Source organism: Lactuca virosa, chromosome 9, assembly GCF_052849685.1.
Source record: "Lactuca virosa cultivar CGN04683 chromosome 9, Lactuca_virosa_CGN04683_v6, whole genome shotgun sequence".
Classification (NCBI taxonomy): domain Eukaryota; kingdom Viridiplantae; phylum Streptophyta; class Magnoliopsida; order Asterales; family Asteraceae; genus Lactuca; species Lactuca virosa.
In genome coordinates this window covers 160,315,540-160,332,749 of record NC_136434.1, presented here as the reverse complement: position 1 = coordinate 160,332,749, position 17,210 = coordinate 160,315,540, and positions in this window count along the sequence as shown.

Sequence of the window (17,210 nt, the reverse complement as noted above, 5' to 3'; positions counted from 1 at the left end):
AGATTAACTATTCCGCATTATACTTGTTCTAACTTTTGTTCAAGTGTGTCTCCAAGTTTTTCTCTCAACAAGAGGTGCTTGACTTGTAGGATGGTCAAGGCCGAGCACCAGAGGCTGCATGGCAAGCTGCAGCCTTTGGAAGTTCCCATGTGGAAGTGGGAACATATCACCATGGATTTTATCACCAAGCTACCGAGGACTGCCAAGGGTTTTGATGCTATCTGGGTTATCGTGGATCGATTGACCAAGAGTGCCCACTTTTTGGCCATCCGGTAGAGCTCCTCGGCCGATAAATTGGCCGATATGTATGTTCGTGAGATTGTTTCTCGTCATGGGGTTCCAGTTTCCATTATATCAGATTGAGATGTTCGGTTCACTTCACGATTCTGGCAGAAGTTCCTCAAGGAACTGGGTACGAGGCTGCATTTCAACACTGTTTATCATCCGCAGACTGACGACCAGAGTGAGCAGACCATCCAGACACTTGAGGATATGTTGTGGGCTTGTTTCATAGATTTTGGTGGAAGTTGGGATTCCTACCTACCTCTTGCGGAGTTTTCCTACAACAACAGTTATCACTCCAACATTTGTTCATCGCCTTTCGAGCTTCTGTATGGTTGGAAATGTCGTATCCCAGTTGGTTGGGGAGAGGTCGGTCACAGGGTCATAGGAAGGACCAGGGTAGTCCTCCAGACCACTGAGCTCATCCAATAGATCAGGAATAGATTGTAGACAACTCAGAGTCGTCTATAGAGCTATTTCGATCGGTGTCGATTAGAGTTGGAGTTTCAGTTTGACGATATGGTACTACTGAAGGTATCACCCTGTAAGGGTGTAATACGCTTCAGGAAGAGGGGGAAATTGGGTCCCTGGTATATTGGACCGTTCCGTGTGATCACCAGGGTAGGAAGGGTGTCCTACCAGTTGGATTTACCGAGTGAGCTCAGTTAGATCCACATCACTTTCAATGTTTCGCAGTTGTGGAAGTACGTGTTTGATGAAGAGTCATTGGTCCCTTTGGATGATATTCAAGTCGATGAGCGCTTGAAATATATTGAGAGGCCGGTAACGGTGGTGGAGAGAAAGATGAAGGTCCTACGCAACAAGGAGATGCTTTTGGTAAAGGTTCAATAGGAACAACGGAAAGGCTCCAATTTGGACCTGGGACCCGGAGGCGGAGACACGAGAACATTATCCTGAGTTATTCGCAACATCGAACTTCGAGGAAAAAGACTAGTTCAAGTGGGGGAGAATTGTAACACACATTCCGAGAAGGTTTAATTCTAACCCTAAAGTGTTTTAATTCTTGCCATTTTGGTCTGTACGCAGTGCGTACTCGAGCTGTACGCATGACGTACCCATGTAAGAGAAAAGCGGGACGCATACGCATACACCGAGCGTACTCGGCAGGTACGCCGTACGTACGCTGTTCAGACCAAATCCCTAGTTATGAGGGTTTGCACCCTATATAATTCCCTTTATGACCCAAGGCCTTAACTCTCATTAGCCTCCACCTAAAAATCATCCTTCTAGCTAACCTTAAGTGTGAAGAGTGCACCTTGAGCTCACTTGTGTGTTTTGGTGGTGTTCTTGAAGAAGAAGAAGGTGGTAGAAGGACATTGGAGCTTGAAAGAAGTTTGGATCTGGGATTCTCTCCTTGTTAGCAACCTCCAGGAGGTAAAAAGCTCCTAGCTTGATCATCTTTTCATATAGGTCTAGATATTCCTTCATTTAGGGCATTTTTGGTCCCAACCTTTGTGATTCTTGAGCATGACATGCTCTTAACCAAATAAGTCGTCCTTTCAAACCCAATGAGGGGTCTTGAGTCATAAAAATGAGATCTTTATGCTTAGTTCTTCCTCATGCATGCTCTAGAAGGTCTATATGTGTTAAGAAAGTTGATATTGTTGGTATTAAACACTTAATGGGCATGCAAAGTCATAAAGTTGGAAACTTTATGACTCTCAGTGGTATTTTGGCCTTGGATCAACAATTGGAACGTAAGAGCTTAACACATTAAGCTCTTAATATGGAATAAGGACTTCGGTGCGTACGTCGTGCGTAATTTTGCATACATTATGCGTACGGGGTCAACTGCCCGATCCCGGTCAAGGCCCATGTACACCCAACGTACAAGCTGAGTACGCCCCACGTACTCAGCAGAGTTAACCGAGTTGACTCGTTGACCTTGACCTTTAACCAGAGTTTTGACCAAGTTTGATGAAACAATGAATCGAGTATGAAATGAATTAGAGTTTAATGATCAAAATAGAATTGTGAGATTTGAACACAGATGTAAATATTATCTTGTTTCAGCTCTATTACGCTCTCAAGTTTTACAGAGTACAAATGTCAATTCTGTAAAGACTCATATTTCTGACTCTAGTAAACACTCCTATTTATAGGAGAGGAAAGCGTACAAAAAATAAACTAAGGACTATGCGTTAAGCTTCGAATACAATTCCCTAGTAAAATAGATTACAAAAATGTTCGAAGGGTACAAAACATACTTCGACTAATTACAACATTTTGACCCTTACAATCTCCCCCTTTGTAATTATAGTCGAAGTCTTCAGTTTGTAAGAAGTGTGATGGAATACAGCAACACCCTTCGAATCTCTGTGTACCAAGAGATAATTTTCTTCAACTCTTTCTTATCTCCTTCATTGTTCTTCTTGCAGTGATTCATACGAACAATTAAGTTCGTATATTGAGACGTAGTGTATCTCTCCACTTCACTTGCCTGGAATAAAAACCTTTTCGCTTTTCCAGCTTTGTCTTTTCCTGCGAATACTAATCCAAAAGGCTTTAGGCAAATTTCACCATCAACATACTTCTTCAAATCAGCCTGAGTCTTCGAAGGAGCCATTGGAGCAGTTATTTCCATTCCTTTATCTGTTGCAAACTCCACATCAGTCATTGCCAAACACTCATAGTAATTTTCGATGAAGATTTTGATGTGAGCAACTCCAATATTGAATTCTTCTGGTTCTGTGTTTTGAAGGAATGAAAAGGATTTATCTTTCAAAAGTAATGCAACTTGTATAAGATCATACAAGTTCATTAATGGAAAATCTGCAACAATGAATTCGCAAATTTTTCCATCAAAGACCAAACATCCTCAGGGGCTTTTCCTAGAACAACATGAAAACGAATTTTCATGTGTGTCCCTTCATCCTTGTTTTTAAAATTCCCTTCTGCCTTGAACTGAGGCATGATAAACATCATTTCATTTATCGGGAAATCCAGCTGGCTTGCATCAGTATTCGTAACCAGGTAACTCTGCTTTGGTTTCTTTTCAAACGAATACATGTGATTGAATGCAACCTTGGCTTCGATTGTTTCATAGTTATAGTGTTTCGTTGGATCCCCTTTATCCATTCCCATTGGATCACTTGCTCACTGAGCCATTATACTTTGAACGATTCTGAGCTTTTCGATCTCAGCTTCAGCTTCAGCCTTCTTTTCTTCCTTCGACTTTTCGACAACAATCGATTTCCCCTTGTCTTTCAATGCTGGATTATCAATTATCTCTTTTGGAATTGAACCACTTCCACCAGTCTCCGAAGATTTACCAATTACAATCCCTTTCGAAAAAAGTTCTTGTAATGGGTAATGTTGTTACAACTGTAGAAGTCACCATCCCAACCGAAACTATTACTGGCTTTGTTGTTGGGATTTTCGAAGAAAAGACTTTTCCCACCACTTTCACATCTTCTCCACTAGTCTTCGACTCATTGGTTTTCCTTTCTCCCCCTTGCACCCCTGTGATAGCAGGTGGGGCATTTGTGGTTGGAAGAAGACTTGATATGCGAAAGAGAGGAGCAAGTTGTTTGTTAAGAATGGCTTCGAAATGGATAAACTTCTGAGACAAAAATTCAGGAGTCATCAGTGGAGACGAAACCGGCTTGACAGAAAGTTTCTTTAACTCCTTGAGTATAGAAATTACTTCTTCAAAATTCGCACTTTCTGTTGTTGAAATTTGAGGACTCAAATTTTCATACAACTTGACAAATTTGGTGACAGCGTCACAAATTATATCAACTTTTTGATGCAAGGAAGCATAGTCTTGTTGAGCCGTAGCGATTTCTCTTTTCATATCGTCACGAAGTTCGTGAATCTGCAAGTTGACATCCTCTCGTACTTTCTTCACATCTTGAACAAAAAGCACATGTCGTTCCTTTGCTACATTCTTCAACTCTTTCAAATCACTAGCAAATTTCGAACTTTGAGAATTGAGTCGAATTTCAGTGTTTTGATCATTGAGATCAACTTTCTCCAAGACTCGAGATTCAGAATCTTTAATCATCCCCGATACTTTGCTCACCATTCTGGCTTCGAACATCTTGAGCATAGAATCAATCTCCAAACTAGAAACAGATGAACCACCTCCAAGATCGGCTTGAGATTGAATTATGGAATTCAATTTCTGATTCAGAATTTTATACTGCTTCATGGTCATCAGCATATGATCAGGAAATTCCTCTTCCTCTTTGTGAAACTCCAATTCTTCAAATGTACCACCAAACCCCTCATTATCAGTCTCAGTCTCCATTTCAATGGTTTCTTGAATAGGTGAAGTTGGTTTGGGTGATTGAGAAGAGAAAATTGAAGTGAATGGTTGATTGATAATGTGTTCGAATGTAGGTGAATCTGTGGTTGATGTGATGGGAATAATAGATGGTGATGAAGAAACAATATGTTCGAAAGGAGCAGAAGTAACAAGAGCTTGAGTTTCAAGTTTCGAACCTCCTTCACCCATACTGACATTTGCATCCGTATCAGATACGTGTGCAGGGATGCCTGAAGTTCGAACCTCCTCAGGAACTGATTTGGCGATCGAATCTTTGGGTGAAATGATGAGTATTTTCTCAGGAGTCGAAGTCTGAGCAAAAATAGGAGTTTCAGGAATTCGTTCGTCATCGTCTTCAGTTGATTCAGTAGAAATCACCAGCTTTCGAGTCTTCCTCTTTTTCTTCTTGGTCAAACGCTTGGCGATATCCTCAGCCATTCGTTTCTTGGACACTGGAGAAACCGGTGCTGACACCTCTCTAATTAACACCCCTTTATGAGTGATTTGAGGTTTTCGAACCACATTTTGTGTAGGAGACTTACGTTTGTGAGAAGACTTCATTTTAATTCTTCTAAACATTCCAGTCTTCGAAGGAATAATGACATTCTCTTGAGTTTCTGCAATGATAGGCTCAATCACTTGGGTCTCATCAATAGATACTTCACCATTTTCAGGCTTTTTCTTTGGAGACATCGAGGATTTCGAATCCTTGGTTTTCTTTTCAGATGAAGCAGGATCAGACTTCTTTGATTTTTTAGACTTCTTTTCTTCCCTAGGCAACAAAATCCCAGTCTGAACAGAAGAATCAATGGTTTGCAAATATGCCACCAAAACAGAATTCGTAGGATCAACCCTTTTGAGCATCGCATTTGGAATTCGAGCCACAGTTGGGAAATCATCAGCATTATCTACAACTTCCTTCGGATAATTGTATGATTGAAAAGCAACTTTTTCTTCGTCATTTGGTACCAAAATCCCTTCCTTATTATAAAAATATTGCAGAATCAGGCTCCAATATTTTGCACACGAAATACCGTGAAGGGCATTCGTATGTTCTACACCCTTTTGGAATTCCTTCCATAATTGTGTAGAATAGTCCACTTGAAGATCGTAGTATAGACCTGTAACCATTGCATACACCTCCATTCTTCCTTTGTCTAAACCAACTGTTCTCCCGGTTAAACAGCGTAGAAAAATACCAAATAAGAAATTCCACAATCTTGGAAGACCAGATTTCTTAAAATCACTTATTTTGGACAATGGTGGCTGATATCCCATCTCATTAAACATATAGACAATTTTAGGGAATGTGAAATCAACATAAGGAGGCGAATTCGGAATATCAAGAATCTGGCAGAAGAGTTTCTTGGATAGCCTAACCTTTTTGTCGTTCACTAGATGGAAAGTGATCGTATCAGATGCTTTGTTGTAAGTCGCAGTGGATCCTGCTTGAGAAAGCCATGATAATGGAACAGAAAAAGAATTGAACATCGTCGTAGATAAAACAGAGTGCTTCAAAGCAACGATGAGCATCTTCAATTCTTCTGGGTATTGAGAAACTTCACCATCCACATAATAATTAGTGGATTGAATCTTCATTACTGGTGCAGATGAAATATCTTCAGTGGAAGGATCAACATGAGCAGAAGTCGCCATTGTTAGGGTTTGAAGATGATGATGAACAGAGAATTTGGGAATTTTTCGTTTTGGTCGCGTAAACTGAGAATGAACCCTTGAATCCCCTTTTATATGTAACCTTGAATTTTTGAATTTGAAGCGGGATGCATTTAATGAGATCCGACGTGGCACCTTGAAAATCGGACCATTACTGCGTAAAAGTAGCCATGCGTCAAAAAAGGAACTGTCACATCTCCTTGAGAACCGGACAGAATACCATACGTCATATGTAGACAGCCTGTATTGTTATCCCCAAGATGATTTGTAACCATTATGACTCTTCGTATGGAAGCAAGGCTCTTTCACTTTTGGGTTGAAAAGCGAAGGCATACGCCAGAAGTTCGAAATCATCAGCCTGAGTTGGTGTTACTCAGAACCTCAAGGATTTCGTGAGTGCAGTGTTCCAAAGAAAGTTAGACAAGAAACAATGAAATAAAAATTTTGGGATTTTGTGATGTCAAAAATTTAATTTGACACGAATGCAGTTAAACCCCGGGCAAAGGTTGCTTCATTAATCATCAAGAGAGATGATCAACAGGTTGTGTATGTTCCCGTGAATTACAATCGAAAACTTGTAGAGAAGTTTCGAAGGGCATCTTTTGTAAGGCTACATATGTGGCTTAATAAATTTCGTTACATATCAGCCTTAACATAAGGTGAGTAATTGTAACAGAAATTACTTGTTTGACCAGTGTAGTCAGTGACAAGTGTGTTTTGAAAAATGTTTAAAATAACTTTGAGATTCGAAGTAAACTCACACGGAAATCATATTCATGAAAAAAATTTATATGTTGGATCTTGTTGGGTAACAAACATCGTGGGTTTAGAATGTTTGATCAAGACCACTCATTCGAAATGAATATGATTTGGAGTTTCGAATTTTGGTACAGAAATAAAAGTTTTGTGACAATCTGGAACTGAGTTCCCCGTCAATTCCTTAAAAGTGAATGAAAATTGGGTTTCACTTTCATCACGGTCTCATGATGTCAGATCATAAACACAGAGTTTTGATATATCTAAGTCTCGATGGGTTTGATCAGAGACCTCTCGGACATATGTCTTTGTGTGTGATTGTGAAAGAAATTTTAGATGAAAAAGATTGATGAAGACACGAAGTGTACCTCTGTTATTTTTGGACCAAACAGTAAACTCTTAACTCATTTTGAGAAGAGTAAGGTAGCTCAGAGACTAATGTGAATATAAGCCTGATTGGGAAGAAATCTTCGTATGAATAATTTCATTAAGTCTCTCGTACATACACATTGAGTCATGGAGGCTTTTGTCAACATGTAACAGCATGCTTCTAGGGACAACTTAACTAGCTCAAAATGCGAAAAATATTGATCGATTCATACGAAAAAAAAATGTACCTGACCCTAGAACTGCAAGCATATTCCATCTTATATCTTCATGATGTTCTGCAACAAAATACTAAAGAGAAGTAAGAATTAAAATATTTTTGTTGTTTTGAATTTTTCGAAAATAAAGACAAAATAAACGAAAATCTTTTTGTATTTTTGGAAATTTTCGAAAATTGAATGACAAAACAAAAGAAAATCTTTTTGGATTTTTGAAATTTTCGAAAAGTAAATGACAAAAATAAAAGAAAATCTTTTTGGATTTTTGAAATTTTCGAAAATAAAAAAAATATACTATACTTGTTGCAAACACACGAAATTTTGTCATTCCTTTATTATTGACAAATGTACGAATTCGAAGGGGTCGAAGCGTTGACTATGAACAGTAACCTCAGAATCAACCCTTAAAAGAAGTGATAAATGTGCGAATTCGAAGGGGTCGAAGCGTTGACTATGAACAGTAACCGCTGAATGCTGAATGACTTTGCTTTATCTTTTATTCAGCGCCTCTGATTCATTCCTTGTCAACCATCATTCTCCTTTTTCGCATGGAACAGAATTTCCATCGATCATTCCAAGCCCTTCTATTATTCTCACAAGGGATTTTTCATCTAAAGGTTTCGTGAATATATCAGCTAACTGATCAGTTGTTTTCACGAAATGTACTTCAATATTTCCATCCTCCACGTGATCTTTAATGAAATGATAACGAAGAGCTATATGTTTAGTTTTCGAATGCTGCACAGGATTATGACAAATTCGTATTGCACTTTGAGAATCATAATATAATGGAATCTTTTTCATATTTATTGCATAATCACGCAATTGACTTTTAATCCATATTATTTGCGAAGTGCAAGCAGCAGCAGCCACATATTATGCTTCAGCTGTTGAAATTGATACACATGTTTGCTTTGTCGACTGCCAGCTCACCAATTTGCCATCAAGAAATTGACATCCTCCACTTGTGCTTTTTCGATCAAGATTACATCCACCCAAGTCTGCATCCGAATATGCTTGTACAAAGAACCCAGTTTTCGAAGGATACCACAATCCTAACGAAATTGTTCCTTTAAGATAACGAAAGATATTCTTCACAGCAGTGAGATGTGGTTCTCGTGGATTAGACTGATACCTAGCACAATTACACACAGAAAACATGATGTCAGGTCTACTAGATGTGAGATAAAGTAATGAACCAATCATGCTTCTATATAAAGTTATGTCAACAGCAGGTTTATCCAACGACGGTGTTAGCTTGATGCTCGTTGCCATTGGAACTCGTAACTTCGTGCTATTCGTCAATCCAAACTTTTCTAGCAAATTCTTCGTATATTTTTCTTGATTGACAAAAATTCCTTCTCTGTTTTGACGAATATTCAAACCAAGAAAATTATTGATTTTTCCCATCATGCTAATTTCGAACTTACTCTTCATCAAATCTTCCAATTCTCTAGACAAAGCAGGGTCAGTTGAGCCAAAAATAATATCATCAACATAAATTTGAACAAGCATTAGATGATTCCCCACTTTCTTTCGAAATAATGTGGGATCAACAGATCCTTGTTTAAATTTAGATTGTTTCGAAAATGAAGTTAGAGTGGCATACCATGCCCGTGGTGCTTGTTTCAAACCATAAACTGCCTTATCTAAAATATAAACATGATTTGGAAATTCTTCGTTAATGAAACCTGGGGGTTGTTCTACGTATACTGTTTCTTCAAGCTCTCCATTTAGAAATGCACACTTCACGTCCATTTGATAAACATCAAATTCCTTGTGAGCTGCATAAGCCAGAAATATACGAACCGCCTCAAGTCTTGCGACAGGGGCAAAAGTTTATTCATAGTCGATTCCTTCTTGTTGTGAATATCCTTTGACAACAAGTCCGGCTTTGTTTCGAACAATATTTCCATCTTTATCGGTTTTATTTTTGTAAATCCATTTTAACCCGACAATCGAAACACTTTCAGGTTTAGGAATTAATCTCCAAACCTTGTTTCGTTCGAATTCAGACAATTCAGATTGCATTGCAACAACCCAATATGAGTGTTCCATTGCAATCTTAACTGCTTTTGGTTCAATTTTAGATATGAAAACATTGAACATGCAAAATTCTTGATGAGTATTTAATACCTCATTCTTTGCACGAATTTGAGCTCTTGTTAAAACTCCCTCTTGTGGATTCCCAATTACTTGATCCTTCGGATGATCTCTTGTCCATTTTTCCATTGGTGGATATGTTGGATCAAATTCCAAAGGAGCATCTTCGTATATATCATTATTCTCAGAACCTGCAATCGAACAAACATCATCAAAATCATTATTATTTTCAATATTTTCTATATGCTCCCCCTCAACATTATGCTCCCCCTCAACATCATCATTTAATGTTTCTTTCTCCCCCTCGAAAGAATGCTCGTCATTATCTAATGTATTCGAATCCAAGTGCTCCCCCTCCACTGGATTGTTTTGTATATTTTCGTTTATTTCTTGAGGAGTTGATGTTGATTCATCAGTAAACTTCTCAAATTCGGGTATGTGATTATCAGGAGCATGAATTTCAGCATCGACTGCATGATCTGAAATTCCAAAAATCAAATCATAATCAATATCATCCATTTGCAAAGATTCAGTTTCAACTTGTGTGTCTTGTAAAATTGGATGATGTGCAAATTTATGCTCATTTTGTTTAACATAGTAATCATCGAATGTGAGATTGAAAGTTTCTTCCACTTTTCGTGTTTGCTTATTTAACACACGATATGCGACAGAATTGTGCGAATATCCAAGAAAAATCCCTTCATCAGCTTTTGCTTGAAATTTCGAAAGATGATCCTTGAGATTCATAATAAAGCACCTACATCCGAAAACATGAAAGAATTTCACATTAGGTTTACGATTATTCAGAATTTCGTATGGTGTAATATTAAAACGCCTGTGTATGAAAGATCTGTTCTGAGTAAAACATGCAGTGGATATTGCCTCAGCCCAAAGATATTGAGGTAAATTCGCATATGCCAACATGGTTCTTGCTGCTTCGCATAGTGAGCGATTCATTCGTTCTACAACACCATTTTGTTGTGGTGTGTATGGAGATGAAAAATTATGCGAAATCCCTTTGTCCACCAAAAATGAATCAAGAACATTGTTCTTAAATTCAGTTCCATGATCACTCTTGATTTTTCGAACAATCTTCTTTAATGTTGTCTCCATCTTTTTGATAAAATTAATCATGATTTGTGCAACTTCGGATTTAAGCCTGAGAAAATAAACCCATGTGAATCTGGAAAAATCATCAACAATAACTAAAATGTATCGTTTCTTGTTGAGAGTTGAAACAGTCGAAGGACCACACAAATCAATATGTAAAAGTTCCAGAGGTGCAACAATTTTCGAATCTATCGTAATTGGATGACCTTGTTTATGTTGCTTGCCAACTTCACAAGCTGCACATAAAGAGTCATTATCAAATTTAAGTACAGGTAAACCTCTTACTAGATCTTGTACCACCAGTTTATTGATGTTTCGAAAGTTGAGATGTGAAAGTCTTCGATGCCATAGTCAGCTTAGATGAGATGTGGCTTTCGAAAGAAGGCATACAGCAGGTTTGCCTACAATAGGATTGATGTCCAGAGTGAACATGTTACCTTTCCTTTTGGATTTTAGTAACACTTCGTTTGTGTTGACATTCGAAATAATACTTCCTTCTTCGTTAAAGAGAACTTGATTGCCAGTTCCCACAACAAGTTGAGAAACACTTATCAAGTTATGTTGGAGACCTTCAACATATGCAACACGATTCACTGTGAATTGTCCATTTGTGATCTTTCCATATCCTATAACTTGACATTTTTTATTGTTCCTAAATTTTACTACTCCAGCATTTTTGAGACTTCGAAAATCTCGTAAATTTTCCTTCTTCCCAGTCATGTGACGAGAGCAACCACTATCAATGTACCACTTGTTATCATATTGCTCGTCACATAGTACCTACAATCAGTGGAAAAATTTAGGTACCCAAGACTTTTTGGGTCCTTGGAAATTAGATTTCAACATGGAATTAAATGAAGAATTTTTGACCCAGTCAGAAACTTTAGTTTTGAGACTATCAATAATGTCCACATCATCATTTGTAGGAACCGAAACATAAGATTTTGTTGGTTTCGGATGTACACTGACTTTACTCTTCGCATTTTGAGTTTGTGACTGAACTGTCTTCGCTTTTGTGACTGGTCTCCAAGCTTTGATGGAGATGTTCGAATCTTTTGAGGATGAACTTCCATTCGAAGAAGTATTGACATACTTTTCATAAGCTTCGTTGATTTGTTTTTCTGAGTATTTGTTGGATTGATAAACTTTTCCTCGTCCTTCGAGCCAGTGATCTATATTTTTCCTTGAAGTTATGCCTTTTTCATGCAAAGCCTTTAGTGTTTGTTTCTTCGTATGATTAGGAAAATTTGGCTTTTGAGGAACAAAATTAACTTTGGGATTTTTAAAATGTTGATTTTGAATGACTTGTTGATTTGAATTAGATTTATTTGAAAATGCTCTTGATTTGTTAGTGTCAGAAACTTTCGATAACTTTGGTTGCTTATTCACTTCAGACCTTATATGAGTTGATTGAGATGAATGTTGGGTTTTTGTTGAAAAAGAGGAATTTTTAGCTTTGAAAACATTTTTGGTTGATTGTGATTCAGACATCTTTTGAGACTCAACATTTTGCCAAAATATTTTCTTTCTTGCTTGTCGTTTTGAAATGTTGTTTTCCTTCGAAAATTTGTCAATTTGATCTTTAAATTCCTTAGAATTTAATTTGACAACTTTTTCATTTTCCTTTTCAACATGTTTTGTATTCTCTTTTTCAATTTTTGATTTTTCAACCCATTGGCTTTGTGGTTTTTGTCGTTGAAATACATACGAATTCTTTGTTAAGTTGTTTTCAATTGTGTTTTGATTTGCGAAAAAGCCTTCATCAGTTGTTTTTGAATTATCCTCCTCAACTAACTTCTTTAATTCGGGTTTGATATTTTCAACATTTCCAGTAGTTACGAAGACTTGGTTTGGAAAAACAACATCATCAGTACACTTGAAAATCGGATAAACCACCGTATTCGCTTCTAGGTAATGAGCACCTTGTTCAGTCAGCACTTTTTCGAACTTTTGTGTATCTCCATACACTTGGTCAACAACTATACGAGGAATTTCTTTTTCCTTTGTAACTTCCTTTTTCTTCGTTTGTTTCTCTTCTTTCTCATCATCACTATCATCTGTTTGGCTGTCTCTGACTTCCACAAAGTCCACATCACAAACTTTCGAAGTTGAGGGTTGATCAGTGTCAATCTCAACCAACAAATCCTTACCTTTTTCTTTTCCTTTAAATGATGATGCAACATTTATAATAGACAACTGAGAACAATCACCATCCTCAATATCACTAATTTCACTAATACTGTCAGAATTATCCTCAATATCAGCAAAATTAGATTAAGAATCAGATGTTGAATTCTCAGTCTTTTTCAAAATGTGAATTTGTTCAGACTTAGTCAAAGTATCATTTACAATTTTAACCAATTCAGTTGAATCAAGACATTCATCTACTTTGACTATTCCATATCTATACTTATCATTCGGAACTTTGTTAAAATCAGCTATTTCTTTTTCACAATCATACGAAATGTTATCTACCGTAGCTCTTTCATAAGCTAAAAATGGCAGCAATTTTCTATGTTGTTCTTTACTGATTTCGCACGAATTATGTAGTTCAGTTAATTTCTCATACAATCTTTTAGCCGAATTATAGTAAATGTTCCTCTAAGCTAACAACAGTTTAGATTCACTAGACAAGTTATCCCTATCAACCATGATATTAGTTATTTGAAGTTCTAAACAATCTATCTTAGTAATTTTCGAATCTAGTTTCTTCTGTGTCTTTAGCAACTGCATAGACAACTTCTTAGCCTCATTGCTAGCAGATACCACAATTGAATCAAAATAAGTAACAGTTTCATCGAAAGATACTACTTCAGAATTATAAGCATGTATTGGAATATTGAAAGATTCAAGAATATTACGTACCTTCGTGGTCATCGGAGATTTGTCAGCGGCTTTTGATACGAAGCATCTCCCATGAACTTCGTATGCCTCCTCATCTGATTCTTCTTCCATCTTTACAAACATTGCTCCGTGGGTTGGATTTCGCATCTCCTCATCATCTGATCCAAATGACCAAATTTGATAAGTTCCATCTTCTTCTTGTTCACCACGAGCAACTAATGAAAGATTCTATGCCTTCGCACGCACCTCCTCCAACTTTTCCACATAGTACGCTTCATCCTTCGTCTTATTCTTTTTCTCATCTTTCTTCCTGAGCATGCAATCATTAGCTAAATGATTAGCCCCGTTGCAATAATGACAATCAATCCCAGCATCTCCCTTTAACTTCTTCTCTGTTTTTCCCTCAACAAACTTCGTATCTTTCTTCTCTTCCTTCTTCTTCTCATCCCCAGCACTTTTACTCATAAAATTCCCTTTTGTCTCAGATGACTTTGCCTTCGGATTGAATGGCTTTTTGAAGAACTTTTTCACACGATTGTTTGAATAGAAAGCAATCGCCTCATCATCTGAATTCATGAGGAACCCTTCGTCTTCATCTGAAACATCTTTCTCAGCTTCCCTTTCAGAGATCTTCGAAACCAAAGCTAGTGGACCGCCCAAACTTGCCTTCGATTCTTCAACAATTTCGTTCACTTCGCTTTCATGAGACTTCAGCTGATTGTACAAGTCATTCAAAGTTGACGTATCAAAGCTCTGTTGATTCTTAACCATCATGCTCACACTACGCCACTCCTTACGAAGACCCATAACAAAAATTAAATTGAACTCCAGGGCTGATCTGGTGATACCATATCGATTGCATCGATAGATTAATTCATTAAGACGATCATAGTAAACTTCAATCGTTTCACCATCTTTTTGTCTGAAGTCCTTCAGTTCCACTAAGCATTGCTTCACAGAGTTAACTTTTGTCTTCTCACTCCCCTGAAATTTCTCCTTGAGAATGTTCCAGATCTCCTTTGCAGTTGTACAACTCCTCACATAGTTGTAAACAACTGGAGGCAAAGCACCTCTTAGCTCTCTTATGCATCTCTTCTCTAGCTTTTTCAGACGATCAGACTTATTCTCAACTTCAGAACTTCCAGAAGATGATCCAATTGGTTGAACATTCGTTGGTGGATTGAGATTGCCAGAAATGCAATTCCACAGTTCTTCATCCAATCCGTTGAGATAATCCTGCATACGATCAGCCCATTGATCGTAATACTCAGGGATTAGCATAGGAATTTTGGTGGATGATCCTAGAAGATGAGAAAATGAAGTCATGGAATTAAGATTGAAAGACGCCATTGATGTACGGAATAAATCCTTGAGAATTTTTGAAGAAACTTTGAGAATTTGACAACAAACTATATGATTCAAATCAGAATCACTAGCAGAACACTCGATTCAATGATTCAAGTGCAGAATCGAATCACCAACTTAGATCCAATGAATTTTTCACTTTCAAAAAGTGCGGAATTTCTTAAACCAAAAAGTTGATTTAAAAACTTTTGAAAAGATGAAAATCAGATTAGAGATATGATTCCTGCTCTGATACCAATTGATGAAACAATGAATTGAGTATGAAATGAATCAGAGTTTGATGATCAAAATAGAATTGTGAGATTTGAACACATATGTAAATATGATCTTGTTTCAGCTCTATTACGCTCTCAAGTTTTACAGAGTACAAATGTCAATTCTGTAAAGACTCATATTTCTGACTCTAGTAAACACTCCTATTTATAGGAGAGGAAAGCGTACAAAAATAAACTAAGGACTATGCGTTAAGCTTCGAATACAATGCCCTAGTAAAATATATTACAAAAATGTTCGAAGGGTACAAAACATACTTCGACTAATTACAAAATTTTGACCCTTACAAAGTTTGACCTAGGGGTATTTTGGGTATTTTTAGCTGACAATTAAGATTAGGTCCTTGGTTTTGGTTAGGTGATTGTTGAGCCGGTTTCGGAGCAGAGATTTATTCAACTTGCATTCCAACTGAGAGGTGAATTTTCCTCACTGTACTCGTGGGTCGAAGGCACCAATACTGTAACACCCCGACTCTCAGGTATAAACTTTTCAGTCTTATATTTCCAATTTTTAAGGTCGACTCGACGAGTTGGATGCCCTGACTCGTCGAGTAGACACGAAATGGGCCGCGTGTTTAAGTGACCAACTCGGCGAGTTGGAGGACCGAATCGACGAGTTAGAGCTAGAGGATGAAACCCTAAATTCCGGGGTTTTGCACCCTATTTAAAGGATCATTAGCCTTCCTTACAGCCCCATTTGAGTCCAGAAACCCTAAATCACATTTTCTCTCCATATTTGTGTGTTTTAAGCTTGGAATGTGGATCTTGGTGAAAGGAGCTTGAAGATCAAAAAGCTTTGAGCAAGGAATAGTAAATAATCTGACTCTTCTACTTATTGGCATCATTTTGAAGGTAACAAGTCGTTACCTTGACTTTCCTCTTTCTAGATCTCTTCATGTCTAAGATTAGGGATTTCCTAGCATGTATATGAACCATTTTCAGGTATGGGCTAGGATTTGGAGTTGCAACTTCAGATCTGAACTAATCTTGGTCTCTATAGCTATAAAGTTTCCAGATTTAACAAGTATGAGCTATTCCCTTTGATTTAAACTCCATTTTAAGCTTGGATTTGGTATTCTAAGCCTTTAGAGCCTTCCATGCACGTAAAGTTTGCAACTTTACGTGATAAGCATGCCTTAGGAAGCTAGATTTACCATTTGGAGCTTTGGAATGGCTCAAAATCATCTAGACAAGAATTGGAATTTATAAACTCGACGAGTCGGAAAAGGAACTCAACGAGTTGGGAAGGGTTTTCCCGTTGATTGGTTTCTACATGGACTCGGCGAGTCAGCAGAGGACTCGACGAGTCAGTTAGGGTTTTCCCTGACTTCTGGACACGCATAGACTCGACGAGTTGGTCAGAAACTCGGCGAGTCAGTGAGGGTTTTTATGACCTTCTGAACTCTTAAGAACTCGATGAGTTGCTAGCTGCACTTGATGAGTTGAGTCAACATGTACCGTTGACTTTGACTGTTGACTTTGACTTGGAACAAGGGTTGACTAGTTTGACCTTTGGGGGTATTTTGGTAATTTGGGAATTTATGGAAGGGAGACACCGGTGGTTGTAGGTGTTGGACTTGGAGCTGCATTTGGAGGAGTTTGACTTTATCACTTCGAGCTACTTGCGAGGTGAGTTCTCCTCACTATATCAACAGGGTCTAAGGCACCAATGTCGGCCCTTATCGGATTGTATCTGGGTTTATTGCATGATATGCTTATTGATTTACATCCTGGTAGTTAGGATGGTGATATGCTTAGTGACCTGGTTAGGTCGGTATCCTGGAATATAGGATGATGCTATGTTAGTGACCGGTTAGGTCTGTATCCTAGTTTTAGGATGTTGCTATGATTGATGATCTGTTAGATCGGTTTGACTGTTATATATGCTAGTATATGATATTGAATGCA